The 6,390-nt window shown below is 31.2% G+C and overlaps 1 protein-coding gene across 4 annotated transcripts in view; it reads right to left on the bottom strand.

Moving 5' to 3' along the window:
- LOC114332050 (kinesin-like protein KIF13A) overlaps window positions 1-6,390 on the bottom strand; it is a 515,517-nt gene that overhangs the window by 106,419 nt on the left and 402,708 nt on the right. The gene's annotated exons all lie outside the window — the stretch shown is intronic.

The following is a 6,390-nucleotide window of genomic DNA, read 5'->3' as shown; positions in this document are numbered from 1 at the left end:
GATCATTCGAAACAAAAAAGGTATTTTGTAATTTTTCTCTTAAGGTGATACAGTAGCGATCAACAGGTAGCTAAAACGCGTTCCAAGATTGCGGCTATAATTTTGAATATTTTTTCGAGATATTTGGCACACATATTCTTAATATAATAAAGAATGGCGGTACAGAGCCCAATTTAAAAAATTTACTAATATGTGGAAATTACTCTGTAATTAAATACAATATTAAAAAAACAAGCCTGTACCTCCATTAAGAAGAACAAAAAAATAAACTTTCTTCAAATAAACTTTTTTATCCGATGCCTAGATTTTGTGTCATTTTGGAACTACTAATGAAATAAAAAATTTTAGTAGTTCCAAAATGACACAAAATCTAGGCATCGGATAAAAAAGTTTATTTGAAGAAAGTGTATTTTTTTGTTCTTCTTAATGGCGGTACAGGCTCGTTTTTTTAATGTTGTATTTAATTACAGAGTAATTTCCACATATTAATATATTTTTCAAATTGGGCTCTGTACCGCCATTTTTTATTATAATACGAATATGTGTGCCAAATATCTCGAAAAAATATTCAAAATTACAGCCGCAATCTTGGAACGCGTTTTCGCTACCTGTTGATCGCTACTGTTTCCTCTTAAGTTGATCGTTTTCGAGTTATAAACAATTTAAAACTGAAAAAAAAAACAAAAATGACGATTTTCAAGACCCAAAAACACAAGTAAAATATATTATTTTTGTAATCATTAAGTATCTAAATTCAAATTACTTAAACTTTCTTCTATCGGGTCTCAATAAGAATTTTTGGTAAGTTTTATTCTAAAATATATATTTTTTAATTGTTACGAACACGAAGCGGTCTTAAGGGAAGACGGGCCTGCATTAATAACTAAAAAACAAAGTTTTAAAATGAAATAAGCATAAAATCCTTTCGAGAACTGATAGAAGAAGGTTTGAATTCAATTTAGGTACTTCGTAATTTCAAAAATGTTATTTTTTAACTATGTTTTTTAGCCTTAAAAATTGTCATTTTCCTTTTTTTTTTGGTTTTAATTTGTGTATAACTCGAAAATGACCAACAAGAGAAAAATTACAAAACACCTTTTTTGTTTCGAATGATCCAAAAATCTAAAATCCTAATAGATATCTGCACGGGCCGATAAAATTTATCAAAACATCTGGTCAATATTATATCAGGCGCCCCTATTGTTATTTGTAATTTTTAAAATCATAAATTACATATCAAATTTATGGAAATAAAAGGCAAATATCGAGCAACTAGGTGATATCTGCCTTTTATTTCCATAAATTTCAAATATTCGAGCATTCAATCATCTCCTATTTTACATATAAAATCATTTTTATCCATTAAACAGATCGGTGAAGGTCATTGTTATATCGAAATACCTATACAAAATACCTACCTACTGAGAAATACAATTCTCGATATGATTACCGGTACTCAAATACAAAACTAATCATAGTAATCAAAGTAACGAATACTGTAAATGATTACTTGTTATATCGGAATACCTGTACAAAATACCTACCTCTTCTGAGAAATACGATTCTCGATATGATTACCGGTACTCAAATACAAAAGTAATCATAGTAATCAAAGTAACGAATACTGTAAATGATTACTTGTTATATCCGAATACCTATACAAAATACCTATCTACCGAGAAATACGATTCTATATATGATTACCGGTACTCAAATTAATACAAGAGTAACGAAAGTAATCATAGTAATCAAAGTAACGAATACTGTAAATGATTACTTGTTATATCCGAATACCTGTACAAAATACCTATCTACCGAGAAATACGATTCTATATATGATTACCGGTACTCAAATACAAGAGTAACGAAAGTAATGATAGTAATCAAAGTAACGAATACTGCAAATGATACAAAAGTAACGAAAGTAATCATAGTAATCAAAGTAACGAATACTGTAAATAATACAGAAGTAACGAAAGTAATCATAGTAAGCAAAGTAACGAATACTGTAAATGATTACTTGTTATATCCGAATACCTATACAAAATACCTATCTACCGAGAAATACGATTCTCGATATGATTACCGGTACTCAAATACAAAAGTAACGAAAGTAATCATAGTAATCAAAGTAACGAATACTGTAAATGATACAAAAGTAACGAAAGTAATCATAGTAATCAAAGTAACGAGTACTGTAAATGATACAAAAGTAACGAAAGTAATCATAGTAATCAAAGTAACGAATACTGTAAATGATACAAAAGTAACGAAAGTAATCATAGTAATCAAAGTAACGAGTACTGTAAATGATACAAAAGTAACGAAAGTAATCATAGTAATCAAAGTAACGAATACTGTAAATGATTACTTGTTATATCCGAATACCTACACAAAATACCTATCTACCGAGAAATACTCAATACAAAAGTAATCAAAGTAATCAAAGTAACGAATACTTTAAATGATTACTTTATTCAAAAGTAACGATTTGTATCGATTACTCGAAAGTAACTATAATCAACATCACTAACTCACAGCCTTAATAATATCGCTAGCAGTTTTGTACAGGATAATAAACAATAAAACATTGTTCTATTTATTTAAATAAACGCTTCTATACAGAACAACGTCTGGAAGCAATAAATATTAAACTGTTCATTTATTTACTGAATACTCTGTGTGAAACAATTACTCTAGAAGAATGAATAGAAATAAAATATTCTATTTTATTTAGTTAGTACATTGTATTTATACTTAATAAAAGAAATGGTATTGAAATCAAAACAAAATAAGTATCAAGATTTATATGATGCAGTTAAGAAAGCATAGGAACTCCGATAAAAGTATTGTCTTTTGTCCCAATAAAGCTAATTAGTTGTACAGTGAATTGAGAGAAAAAAGTAGGCGAATATTAATGAGCTCCATAGTAATACTGATTTGGATACATTCGTAAATAAACTTTGACAGCTAACTTTAAAAAATCCAGAAATAACATAGAATTTTAAAAAAATCACTAAAAAGGGGGGACATGAGTTGCAATTGCGACGTCGGTATGAGGGGGGTTCAACTGTAAACGATGCTTTACGACGGAAGGGGGGGAGGGCATTAAAAAGTCCAAAATCTTCAAAATCTTTACGACGTAGTTTATGGATGTTCCCTACACTTATTGTACGATAGTTATTGCGAAATAAATTTCTTTGCAATTTCGACCTTTTTTCTCAATTATATTAACAATAAATGAGTATATCAAACTTTGCAATACGCCATTTTAAAGCTTTTAACATTCTCTCGAAGATGTTTGTACTAAGAAAACCGTAACACTTAATATTTTCAATTGATTTGAAAAAAAAGGAAAAAGGCCGTTTTTTGACAATAAATTGTTTATAAATAAAAATGGCCGCCAGATCCTATGCAGTAAATACAGTGCGTCCATAAAGTAACGCATAAATTCATTATTTCGTAAAACGGCGATATTAAGGATAAATCCCGAAACAGGTCGATTTTATTTTTAAATTCCGATTTTTTGGCACATATATCATACTAGTGACGTCATCCATCTGGACATGATGACGTAATCGATGATTTTTTTAAATGAGAATATGGGTCATGTGATAGCTCATTTGAAAGGGTATTCAATTCTCTATTCACTTATATAAACACTAACATATTTATTTATACAAGGTGTTTAAAAAAAACATTTTTTTAATTAAAATAATTGAGACAAAAAGAAGAATGTATGTAATTTATTTAATTCAAACTACGTTTTACTGTTGTCAGAAAACAGGAAAAAATGTTTATTTGACAAATAAATATTGTTTTTTGCTTAAATTTAATGTTAAAGCTGCCACCCACCTGTCTCTTGGCAGTTTGAACATTTCGTTTAAACGAAAATCAATGTTTATTTGTCAGATACATTTTTTTTCTCTTTACTGACAGTAGTAAAATGCATTTTGAATTAAAATAAATTACATATATTCTTCTTTTTGTCTCACTTATTTTAAATAAAAAAATGTTTTTTTAACACCCTGTATAAATAATAATGTTAATGTTTATATTATTGGATAGAGAATTGAGTAAACTTTTAAATGAGCTATCACATGACCCCTGTTCCTATTTAAAAAAAGCATCGATTACGTCATCACGCCCAGATGGATGACGTCACTAGTATGATATATATGCTAAAAAATCGTAATTTAAAAATAAAAATCGACCTATTTCGGGATTTTTCCTTAAAGTCGCCGGTTTACGAAATAACGAGTTTATGCGTTACTTTATGGACGCACTGTAGTTACAATTTGTTCTTATGGGTATTACCTACCTGTTGAAAAAACGTTTCAGTACCCTGGCTGTTGAAGTGTCACGAACAGGGTATATTTTTGTCTTATTACCCTGGCCTAACAAAGAAATACATATCTTCATACATACTGTTTAGTTTTCAATTAGATATACGCACTATAAATGGCAACACTGCTTACCTGCTGCCCACCTAATGTCGCGTGGATTCATTCAGTCATTCAGTCATTCTACAGTGACAATGAAACTCATTGTCAGCATAAGCAATGCTGCCGATTTTAGCGCTTTCTTCATTGGGGTATATCTAATCAAACACTAAAAAGTCTGTATAACTCCATAAATTCTCTTAAAATTTTTCTCTTTTTTAGGTTATAATGAATTCAATTCCTAGAAGTAATATTTTTCATTTCTTTACGTTCTGTGATTAAAAAATAAGACTCAGCGCAATTTTAACCGTCCACCCCCCTTTCCTCCAAATCAAAAACGTCATTTTTCGTTTTATTTTTTTTTAGGCAGGATACAATATATTTAAAAGTTTCAAAAAATTTATACGTTTGTACGAAACATATTGATTTTTTATAGACCCGTGGTTTAGTGTACATAACCTCAAAATGCATTGTTATTTTGATGCATCGAAAAACTGGCTTTTTTTGGACATTTTCACCATTGTATAGACTTCAAAATAGATCAGATCAGATCAAAATCATTTTTTTAGATTATTTATAATTTGAAGTAACTGAGACCTTAAGCACATTCAAAATGGGAGAAATCCGTTTAAACCCCCTCCCCCAAAACCCCCCACCACCCACCGCTTTTGGGGAGTTTGAACATGTTACTCCCATTTTTGAATGTCTTAAGGACTCAACTACTTAAATTATATTATTATATTATATTTTATTTATATAACCTATAAAAAACCCTGATTTGATGTATTTTAAAGTCTATAAAATGGGGAAAACCCCCAAAAACACCCTAAAAAATCAGTTTTTCGGAATTTTTAAAGTGGCGCACCGAACGGAAAAATATATTTTTTTTTCACTCATTTCGTCATTCCCCGTTAGAGGACAGTCTAACCACACTCCGCTGCAAATATTTTAATATATGCAGTTCTTCTTCGTTTCGTTATGGTTCAATCGGAATGGGACATTTCGATGCCGCCGGTTCATCGCCGGCCGTTTCGATGCCGCCGGTTCATCGCCAGTCCATTTCATCGCCGTCATATCTCGCATTTCCTAGAATTCCTAATTAATACTAAAAATAACTAATAATTGTAACTGTCGAAAATTCGGAAATATATCAGATAGCGATTAATTGACTGGCGATGAATCGGCCGGCATCGGCATCGAACTGGCGGCATCGAAACGGCGGCGATGAAACGTCCTAGACCCTGGTTCAATTCAGTCTCCTTGCAAAGCCTCTTTGAAAAAGGGTAGACCCCAAAACACGGTGTCAGAGGATGGCAAGAGACTCGAATTGAATCAAAACGAAAACGATTATTTTCTTTTCATATATTTTTTTATTTTAAACAACACCGAGGCGGTGCCTTGGTTATTTACAAGTAGTCACAAAATATTACACTAACGAGCAAATTCTCTCTATTAACAATATTAAAACTAATGTTTGTTGAGTTCTTCAATGGTATTCCTTAATTATTTTTAGCCAGATTAAACACAGCTCTTAACACGCACATGACTCTATTTTTAGACATTTACTATTTACACTAACTCGAAAGGTTTAGTTCTCTCAAGTCTTCTCACTATTCCATGCTGATCCAGGAGTTGAACAGCCTCTACGTTTTCATGGTTATGAGGTCTGTGTTCATGCTTTTTTGCGAATTCTTTAATTAAATCTGCCACCATTTCCACACCTAGGTCTCTGTGTAGGTCGCTACTTCTTATGTACCAGGGAGCATTTACAATGTCCCTTAGTACTTTATTCTGAAAACTTGGAATCATTTTGATGTTACTCGCACTGGCACATCCGCAGAGCTGTATGCCATATGTCCTTGTTTATATACAGTGCTAGTCAAAAGTCCTTACCCCCCCCCCCCATCGTATCTTTTGAACGGTTATATGTACCTATAATAGTGAAATT

Source organism: Diabrotica virgifera, chromosome 10 (genome assembly GCF_917563875.1).
Source record: "Diabrotica virgifera virgifera chromosome 10, PGI_DIABVI_V3a".
Lineage (NCBI taxonomy): Eukaryota > Metazoa > Arthropoda > Insecta > Coleoptera > Chrysomelidae > Diabrotica > Diabrotica virgifera.
Note: the sequence above shows the minus strand (reverse complement) of the source record. Positions and strands in the feature narration are given on the sequence as shown.